This window comes from Apis mellifera, linkage group LG10 (genome assembly GCF_003254395.2).
Source record: "Apis mellifera strain DH4 linkage group LG10, Amel_HAv3.1, whole genome shotgun sequence".
Classification (NCBI taxonomy): Eukaryota; Metazoa; Arthropoda; class Insecta; order Hymenoptera; family Apidae; genus Apis; species Apis mellifera.
In genome coordinates this window covers 2,230,503-2,241,789 of record NC_037647.1, presented here as the reverse complement: position 1 = coordinate 2,241,789, position 11,287 = coordinate 2,230,503, and the positions used below count along the sequence as shown (strand labels likewise).

Below are 11,287 nucleotides of genomic sequence, written 5' to 3'. Positions count from 1 at the left end.
GCGTTGCTCGTCGCTAAAATTAGTTTAAAAGAAATACCCTGTACTTGTGCCGAGTAACACGATTCTCTTTGCACGTGTCCTTGAAGATACAACCACGGCTGCTCGTAGATCATAGAGATCTTAATGATCGATAACACCTTTGGGGTTTCTGTGTTGGTGATATATGAAAGATGCTTTGGTATCCGCGCATTCCTCATCGCCGCCTTTCATTTCTTCCATGTTTTAATTTCACGAAATGCCGCTCGATTGCGCAACGATCCCGGGACAAAGGACAAAAACACGTTTCGAAAATTTACTTGGTTTTCACCGGGATTCTCGTAGGTCAGTGTCGTGGTTTAGTTTCTTCTGGTGATTATCATCTTCTATCCACGTTGCACATGCTAGGTAGTAGCAACGTAGTTAACTAATTGCGTGTTATCAAGATGATAATTAGAACGATCCCTCGGAGGCGTCTTTCTCCACGATATTAATATATTTCGTATCACTTTTCACGTTGCAATCGTTTTTGTTCCCCCTCTTTTTTTCTTTCTTTTGAAAAAAAAAAACGTTTGTAAATATCGTAAAATTTAATATTAACTATCGGAGTATTTAACTATCTGGTACACTCGTAAAATCACTTTTTCTGTAAATAAATAATGTTTAACTAGAAGCAAGTCGGTGTGGGCAATATTTCGTGAAAGAGATGAAAATTAAAAGAAATTTTAATATTTGTTCTTTTATGATTAATAATTATATTTAAACGAAATTAAAAGAAATTCGTCACGAATCTTTAATTTTAATTCTTTATGAATATCAAACATGATATACGTTGGCGAAAATTTTGTAAATAACGAATAATCCTCGAGATTTCCTGTAAATATTTTTATATTTTAATTGCATTTTTTTTTAACATTTATAAGCGCAAAATATTACCAGCTGAAATGAAGCAAAAACATTATTTATTTCACTCTATATTTATGATTAATTCTAAGAATAATATATCTGCAGGAGATGTATATGTACGTATTACTTTCTTTTTTTTAAATATTTGCTTGGAAATTCAGATCGTTCCTTACATTTATCTAGAAAATCGCGATATCTTTCCGTTATTTGTCAAACGATTGCATCATCGTTATCGCAGACGTAGGTTTATGCAAAAAAATCTATTATATTTCGTAGGAAAGGATAAATTAACAAGCCTCTTACTTTTTCACGATAAAATTATTCCTCTTTACGAATGATCTATAATAATCGTTAAAATATCGATGCAACGATAAATTAAATTATTATTTATTTCGGATTATTTATCTCGAATAAAATTTTTTTCTATAAAGAAAGGGAAAAATAAATTTTGGTTGAACCTGAAGAACGAACGCTTTTAAAACTCAACTATAACAAGAGAATGAGATTGTAATCCTGAATATGAAAAAAAAAATTAAAGCTACAGTTTATATTTCCTCGTGGAGAACATCTACTTCCGGTAGAAGGGGTGTACATCGAGATGAGAATTAAGCGGACGCGGTTCATGGCGTCTCTCTCGCGTCTAGAAACGCAACAAGTTTCTACCTCGTCGACTTTGACGCGACCATAATTACGTTGCAGCGATGAAAAGCAATCACGCAGTTTCTGACCTTTCCTCTACTTTGTTGCGAGAGATCGAAACGCGGAGGGATTATCTTCTTGCTGGCAGGGCAATTGCGGGGACGCCGAGGCGGCACGCAATGCTAATCGCGAATGCAACGTTTGTACCACAGGTGGCGCCACGTGCACCAACTCTGAGAAAACCGCATTCCCCGGCCCCCATTCAAACGAGCTAATTAACGCTTTTTCCATCATCCGTTGGACAATCGTGTTTCTTCTCATGGTGATGATGGAATTCTCGATAGTCGTAGCAAAAACGAGAGACGAGTCTGGTGGCAATCAATTAGGGAAACGAGTCGCAAGAATGTGCGTATCGATTATTTTTTTCCCCATAATTCGATCATCTTTTTTTCCCGCCTCTCTTAATGATTCGATGATATATATATTCTCGAAAATATAGGGGTTTATCCACGCGTTTGATCGCTTGTTTTACACGTGTCAAGCGCGAAGAATGCGTGCGTGTAATAAATTATTATAATTCAGTCGATCGAGATAAAGATTATTGTACGCGTTAATTGGCGTTTTTCTACTCGTTTAACAAAAAATAATATCCGGCTCGTTGGTCTAGGGGTATGATTTTCGCTTCGGGTGCGAGAGGTCCCGGGTTCAAATCCCGGACGAGCCCGTGGAATTTCTTTACTTTTACTTTTTACCAACAACCGTATACAACAACACTTTCAACTACGACGCTGTGTTTCGAGAGCACACAATCGTGCGTAAGTGAGGTTATGTCTCCAAAATGTCTCGCGCTGTTTTTTTGATTTGTTGTTGTAAATTGTTGTTCTCTTTTTTTGGTAGTTTCTTTTTTGTTTTTTCTTTTTTTTTTTTAATAATGGTTGGAATATAATACAACATATTTATTTCATTGACGTTTGATAATTATAATTGGACAACTGACTTTTTACTCATTTCTTTTTTTAAAACTTGCTATAAGTTATACGATTTGGAATTTGCATATTTGCATATTTATCGATATTTTATAAATTTTATTTCATCTGTTTATCAATGTTCTAATGTATCTTGTTAGCATATCATTATCATTTATTGTAATTATTTATTCTTAATTTTTAAATCGAAACTTTAGAAATTTTAATCAATTTACAATTACTTTTATAAACGAAGGATTAACGGTAGAAGAATTGCTGCTGATCTGAGTAAATATGTCTAAATTATTATGTCTAGATAGTAGTAGATAATTATGATTAATGTGTTATAATGAAAATAATTAGATACGCACATGTATAATTTAATATTAATTATGTAAGAATATTTGTGCACATTTTTAGTAATTGCAAATATAAAAAAATTTTAAACTCGTCATTTTAGATAGTAGTAGTTCTTCTGAAGTTAATTCGTCGTGATTTGGTAATGGATCTGAAAGAAACTCAAGTGTAATCTTCTATTCGTGTAACCGTTGCCGTAGATTACTTAATATTAAGATATTATCTCGTTTTTTTTAAAGATGAAAAAGAAAAAAAATATGTGCAATGTCTCGGTGTATGTTATGAGTTTCGTATCTCGTATAAAATATAACTTGATTTAATCGAATCATAGAATTTTAAGTATTCAACGGAATATTATTAACATTGATTTTAAATTTAGAATATCTCGAGAAGTTTTTGAAAGGTTGGTCGAGTATCTTTTATATAATGACAAAATTTGGCAAATGTTTGTTAAATTTTTTTATTATATAATAAAAAAAGATTTTTTCCAAGATTTCCAAGATTCCAAGATATATATAAAAAGATTTTATATATATACATACATGTCCCACTTTGGTGATATTCTAATTCTAGTATATATTAATCTTGACAATGCTTTCCAATGCTATTACGTCGATTTTTCCCGAGAAATTAATGCATCAAAGTCGAGAGTCGCCAATGATTATTGCGAAATTACTCCTCTAAATGAGCGAATGCATCAATTTTATTTAATCAAATTCGCAAGTCACTTTCTTGTTTCCGACACCCTCGATGCAATTCGATAATGTCTTTTGAAACCTGTTTTCATCTCAATTTCTTTCCACGAACATTAGTGCTCGTGTATTCTGTCCTTTCCATTAAGACCCTTTCTAATAAATCTAACAACTCTAATAATTCTAATAATTCACGCACAACTTTCGAGTAACCTAATCACGTAACGTGTTGTTTATTACGATTCAACGAAATTTGATATTTTTATCCATTTCGTAATTATCGATTTCTTCGGGATTAACATTCTCGATGATACACGCACGCTCGAATGCCCGTGTGTTGAAAATCCTTGAGGAAAGAAAAGAAAAATTGCTGTCGCGCGAATGGCATAAGATACGAGTAAACAGAAGGTAATATGAGAAACGGGATATGGATGACCATGGTTGATCGATAGAGTACATTAAGGATGACGCGAATTTTAAAAATTATCGAAATCTGCCATGTGTTAACTCTTACTCACGGGATAATCAACGCCCTCCACCGTCGTGTAAATTCATTCGCGAGGATCCTTTCCCTGTCAAGTAATGACAGAAATAAACGTATCAAAATATTCGTCCTCGAAACGCGTTTTATTACCTAGCCAGTCGAAGGATTTTTACCAAGGTCGGCTGATTATAATTATCGGATCGACACCGATTTATTCACAATTATTTGTTACGATAAAATCGTTAGAACGATTAAAGATTTTATAGAAAGATTAATAGAGAGCGTTAATATGGACGGAATAAAAGTCTATTTTTCTTGCAATTATTAAAAGATACCTCGCGATGGGATAAAAGAACGACCAATACTTTAGATAGGTTAGTTTCACAACGTTCCTCGGTTACGCTGGTAGTCCGCTAGGTTATGTTTACTGTGTAAACAATTTGAATACACGACGTTGCGTTATGCTTCTCTCCTTTTTTTCCTTCTTCTTCTTTTTCTTCTTTTTTTTTTTTTTCCCCCCTCCTCTCTTTACATAATGAAGCAGTCGTTCGAGTCGTATTGTGCATCGCGACACAGCCGCGAATCCGCGTGTATACAATCGTAGTTAATTCGGGGCAAAAGTTTCGACACTTGACAGGCGGACGAAAAAAAAGCGGGCAGAAAAAAGTCCGCACGAAGCGTTACGCAACGTCTCGAGACGTACAACGCGAAAGGGGCCATCCTTGTTTCTAAAAGTGAATGTTTGGCCAAAAATGTACGGAACGATCGGGGCCACGGCATTGCCATAGTTCGCGATCATGCGATTTTAGTCAGTAGGGTTCTTTTTCATCTAACCAGGATGCGCTTCCATTCTTTACGCTTCTTTTTTTTTCTGTGATTAAGTAATACGTAATTAATAAAGGCACCATTTTATCCTGATTTTTTATCGTACACGCTCAAAGTAATTACCGCTTCTCCCTTCTTCTTCCCATCATGGTGTATGTTATGCGTGTATTCGTATAATATTGTCTACCACATCACATGTACGACAGGATCAACCGTAAAATTCTGAACGTGCAATTAGGGCCGAGTCGTTAATTTATTTTTCTCTACGTGAAAATTATATTATATCGGTATTGTTTCGTATCGCATAAAACCGTGCAAGTTTAGGTAAAGAAGATATTACTAATGAACAACGATTAGAGAAATGTTAATTTGGAATAATTAATTTAAACGTTTCTAATATCGAGGGAATACGCGAAGAACCAGAGTAGGTTTTTTTAATTAATAAAATTAGTCATCGTTAGTACGTCTCGATTTAGTACGTTTTAACTTTGGAATATTATAGGGTTCCCTATATTTTCCCTATATTCTCATCTGTACATCTCTACTAATAAAATAAGACGGATTTATATCAAAAAATTGTAAAATAGTAAAGGGCTCAGAGATTTCCAAAATTAGCAACGTTCAAGTATCTTACCCTATTTTTTTCGACCTATTATTTTTCCTTCCCTTTCTTCTCTCGGCTCCGTTCTATGCGACAAATGCAGTTAAATTTCTTCGATTCGGGGTAAAAAAAGCGCACGTATACACACTCGTGATCACAACATGTACACACTCGTGGAAACATGGAGCAGAGGCGCACCTGCACCTACGTACGAGTGGCCAAGCCTGCTTGTGGTTACTACTCAAGTCTCTTCGCGGCCACCTCTTTCAATTACCCGGGTCAGCCCGAGGTCGATGTCATTTATGCGCTCTGAAGGCTCCTGAGCTGGCGTGGAGATTATACAACGATAAAATATCGACGCGTTGACGTTGAACGGATTTTTACAGACACGAAATCCTCCGTTGGCCACGTTTAACAGCGGCCATGTTTTGCAGCTTAACTTTATCGGCCAATTAAACGGCCGGTGGAATATTTTCAAGTCAAACACCGGTTGCTTTCGTTAAGACGAGCGAGTAACGACAACCGGCCAATGGAATTTCCATGGGAATCGAGGCCTCCCCTCTCGCTAATTCTTCCCTCGCGCGCGCCAGGAATTTTTGCTGCTTTCAGGAAGAAGGCTCCGGCCTCGCCGTTTGTCTCGCCATTTAGTGAGATCGGCCGCTAATCGCCACGGCAAACGCGGCAATCTAGTTTTTGATTTTTCGGCAGATATCACCTTTTTTTCTCGGCTGGCCAGCGTAGACAAACAGGAAACCCGGGTTAACTGAACTCGAAACTGTGAAAAGAAACCGAACGAAATTTCCACGGATCCGCACGGAAACCTTCTGGCAAGAACGAAGATGAAGACGTGTAACGCGTGTCATATTTCTTGTTGGCGTTAGATCGTGCTAAAAAATTCTTTCTCTATCCCTTTGAAAACTTCAACAGTTTATAATTCTCACTCACTCGCAAAAGATCAAGACAGCTTTCAACCGAAACAACTAAATAATTTTTCTGGACACGTGATTGAACTCCAATCAAATTCCATTTTTATTTCAATAAAATGGACGAAACGGAATCGTCCTCATACCGATAAAAAAAAGAAAGAAATAGCCAAACGTTATCACCATCAATCAACATCATCAATCCGTTTCGTGCGTCGTCGTTACTTTCACCCCGGTATCGTTCCCGTGTCTCGTGCACGTAGCTGGATCCCCTCGGAGCTATATCGTGTCAGGAGTTTAATTAAAGATGGTTCAGCAGGAAGAATTCCTCCCGAGGAGGAGTTTCTACGCTATGCGTGCAGTATGCGTCGTCTCGAGTCAGTCAGTCAGGGGATATCGGATGAAACCCCGGTGTAATCTCGTGCCCGCGAAAATTTCTCCTCGGGGCACGTTTTCAAAGGAACTCACCGACTCAACTCTCGCCAGACACAGTATGTACCCACTTGTACGCTCGTACGGTCGGGGGATAGGAGAGGAATCGACGGGAAACAGACACGAGCGAGAGCTAATTTGGCGGACGTGTGGAGGGACGTCGTCGTCGTCGTCCTCGTCGTGGGGTAATCCCGGTGCATATACACGCTTGGATAGAAGGAGTTTCTCCGTCGTGGCATCTATCCGAGGTGCGTGGACGAGGTAATGTGGGAGAGGTCGGCTAAGGTCGGCTGAGGTCGCGCACGAGGCACGCATGCCGGAATACAGGGTGCTCGTAAAGTCCCGATTAGAGAAGACGAGACGATACTCTCTCGGTTGTGGGCATCGCGGAAGATAGAATTTCCCAAGAATTCCAGCTAATATCGAAGCTTGTTGGTGTGTGGAGGATCTCTAGGAGAGGCTCGCTCTCTTCATGGTCAAGGATCGATGCATCGGAGGGGGTTTGCGTAAGAAGTATGGACAATTTTGTGATTTACGCAAAGTAATCTTATTATCTGGATGATGAAATTCTGACAGAAAAAGATATTTTACATTTATGGATACGATCGTGACTATTTCTGCGAATGAGAAGAATATTTTATTGATATTTTATGGAGATTGGGATTTTGGGATTATGGATATTGCGATCGCATCTCCAAATTTTATTTCATAGAAGCTTTTACACTCTTTTTAAAGATCAAATTATTTTTGGAAATTAAGCATGCTTCTGAAATATCATAGAAAAAATGAGAAAAGCGATGCGATTAATTGTCAATCGACGAGCAGAGATCCAGAAGACCGATCGAAATAATCGTTTATCTGATTTCTTTGAGCTTCATCGTCGCAAGAAATTTTCAGAACGGGTGATTATCGTGGAAGCCTCGATTGAAACTCGAGCGAAGATCGAATAACGTTATAATAATAACAGCTTTGCGCGGAAGTTGTAACTATTTGATCGAGCATCTCGAGTATCTTAGAGTGGAAAGAATCGTTGGCATCGTTCCACTCTCATGTTTTTCGCCTAGCTTCAATTTTTTTCGCGTAGAATAGGCGGCACTCCTTGCGAACACGATAAAAATATCGTTTGTAACGACGTGGTATGGTGATTGAAACGTAATAAAAGAGACAAAAAAGAAGGGAAGAGAGAAAAATGGGAAGAAACTATGGGATGCGTCAACGGTGGGACGTTTAACAGCGGTATCTCTTCGTTTAATTTGCCGTCGTTTGCGTTACAATGTAATACACGACGGAATTAAGGAGTTATGGGAGAGAATGTATACAGGGTAATTTAGAAATACGTGTCAACGTTTTCAAGGAGTTTACACGCTAAAAATTCGAATTATGCACGATTAAAAACAATTTTCCACTCGTGCCTCAAAATATTTTATTGCACGCCTTGAATCGAGAAGCAAGGAAATACGAAGGATTCCTCGAATCGATCTTGAATTCATTTTCCTTCTTGTGCACAGATTTTAAAAAAAATCTCAACAACAAAGATCTAACACGTTGAGTCAAGAGAATCGGATAACCATTTACTAACGAAGATACTTGGAAAAGGAGAAGAACTCTAGAATACTCGTTGATGATATTTTTATTTTATCAACCCCTCGTCTCTCCCTATATTTCCAAATCACCCCGTACATTCGAGTTGGAAAGCGTATGAATTTTCCATACGCTGTATTCGATGATTCGATTCACGGGACGCACGACACACGCGGGAAAAGCATCTCTGTCACGGAGGTTAATATTTAGCCGAGGTATCTCGGGAAAACAAAGTGAAAGGTAGAGTGGTAAGCATCATCATCATCATCCTTCGCCGATCCCGACGTTGTATACGCGCCCTGGCTATGCACACACAGTTTATATGGCCTATGAATCACGGCAACCGTGATGACCACATTTAGCCCGAGAGAGCTAATTGAAACTTTTATTCGTAATTACGCTTCGCTCCTTCCTTTTTTTCTTCTCTTCTCTTTTCTTTTCTTTTTTTCCTAACACTCTTCCAATCCCCGTCCCCGCCCCGTGCGTATTTCACGGTTTGTAAAATTGTGCGCCACGCAAACGAGACGCCTCTGAAATAACACGCCGACACGTCGATGCCGGATACGTCGTCCATGCCCCGTTTGAATTACTTCGTACACTTTACTGCTACTTCCACGGATCCGGTAATGAGCATGCACCGATGAGTTGCGGCGCGTTACGATATCCGATTTTATTGCCACGGTGCCGAAAGGGCCCCGACGATCGGACGATCTGTCTGTGATTAGCGGTGGCATTTTTGCCGGGGGGACAGTGGTTGCAACTGTCGTGCAATAACCATATAGCATTGCCATTTTCCATTTCCATCCAGATAGACTATGGAACACCGTAACGAGATGTTCGTTCGCACGTTCGGAAGAGTCCCGATATTCTTTCCGTTTAAATAACTGTTTACAACCGCGTCGATCTTAAATCAATTTCACGCGCGTATATCCAAACGCGTGTGTTGGTGTGAACGATAATCGGTTGACCGATATGATTAATTAACGTGTATACATCGGTCGGAATTCGTGTGGTTAATAGATTCCTCGATTGTCAATCGGTGAATTGGTTCGATTAGTTACGATACGTGCACGTATCGTCTTTTCACCGCGATGATGCCTACTACTCGATTGAATCGAGTTGTTTAGGGAAATTGATCGTCGGTTTTTCACTCGATTCTTATTTCGAGCGTGTATTGTAAAATTTGTAGAATTATGCGTCAACTTGTTTTCAACAAAATTACAAATGAGAAAGATCGATGTAATAAACTGTTAGGGAATATTAATGACGTGTATAGTAATCGTATAGTGCAACTTGTTTAAGATAATAATAGAAAGTCAGCTTTTTGCGATAGAAAGTTTTATAACAAGTGTATATTGAAGGAAATAATTAATGGAGTTATCAATCCTACGGTTTCAGGTTTCCATAGAATTGTTTTATATCACAATTTTATATCAAAAAAGAACATAAAGCAATTAGAAACTGCGAGGAGAAATATCAATCACGCGAGTGGTAAAGATGGAATTGTCGAACTTGTAATATAACTTTTTTTTACGTAGAAAGTCTGTCAGATATAATAAATAAACGTCGCTGTAACCACGCTTTATCCAATATATCATATCTCTAATAATGAAATGAAGTTTGCGCGAAATGGGAAAAAAAACTGCATAAATCGCAATTCGGCACGATTCATTTTCCACGCGTATTCCTTATAAAATCAAGAAATCTTTGAAATCCTTTGTCCCAACCTGCCATTCAACGCACAATATAAAAATATTCAATCGATTTCACCATATATTCGCTCGATAAATCATCACTTATCTTACCAAAAAGAAAAAAGGAGAAAACAGAAACCCTTCGCATCATCCTTTCACACCCTCTCCAATTTCCTCTCGAATTTTAATCGTTCATCGAGCATCCTCTCCTCCCTTTGTTCCAACCTGTCATTCATCATTCAATCAATTTCACCATATATTCGCTCGATAAATTATACCATCCCTTATCTTACCAAAAAGAAAAAAGGAGAAACAAAAAACAGAAACCCTTCGCATCATCCTTTCACACCCTCTCCAACTTCCTCTCGAATTTTGACATCGTTCATCGAGCATCCTCTCCTCCTTTGTTCCAACCTGTTCCATTCGTCATTCAATCAATTTCACCATATATTCGCTCGATAAATTATATCACCACTTATCTTACCAAAAAGAAAAAAGGAGAAACAAGAAACAGAAACCCTTTCAAACTTGATAAACTTTTATACGCGTGCCCTCGCATCATCCTCTCCAACTTTCTCTCGAATTTTGACATCGTTCATCCTCTCCTCCCAAGAAAATATATATATGAAGCGCGAGCAGCACGCGGTCAAGGCTCACAGCTACCCCGGGTGAGGTCTTCATCGGCTACCGCGACATTGAGGAATATTCCCCTCTGCACCTATCCCGCGTGGCCTTGTTGAGGGATAGCCTCATCGCGAGGCGAGTCAGAGAGCCGATGCTAATCACTCGCCGCGGCCGGCCAAAGTTACATTATCCGCGCGAAAAATAAAGGAGAGTCGCGGGGCTACTCTCGCCTCTTCATTAGCATACGGCTTGGCCCTTTCGCGCGCCACGTATGGGCCGCTCGTCATTAGCCTGAGACGCGATTAATAATTGCCCGAGACGGTTAACAGTCGATGCTTACTTCTTCATCGTGCGTGTACGCGAGTCGAGGGGGGAGGGGAGGGAGGGGGGCCACCGTTGGTTGCCTCGATGGAATAATCGTCGGTAATTAGACCGTGGAATCGAGGCATCTTTATCACCCACCCAGAGGTCCAGAGGATTATCCCCCGGGTCGTTTAACGTCGCGTTACCCTTTTTTCTTCCACGTTTTCATTAACGGCTGACATTATATTTCACTCGCCGCCGTTGTATACCAATTGAGATGGATCG

At 39.0% G+C, this 11,287-nt stretch overlaps 1 non-coding gene across 1 annotated transcript; it reads left to right on the top strand.

Annotated features, from left to right (window-relative positions):
• Positions 1 to 2,173: 2,173 nt before the first annotated feature.
• TRNAP-CGG lies at positions 2,174 to 2,245 on the top strand. Its single transcript has one exon. It is a non-coding gene; the product is annotated as a tRNA-Pro (tRNA).
• Positions 2,246 to 11,287: the final 9,042 nt, after the last annotated feature.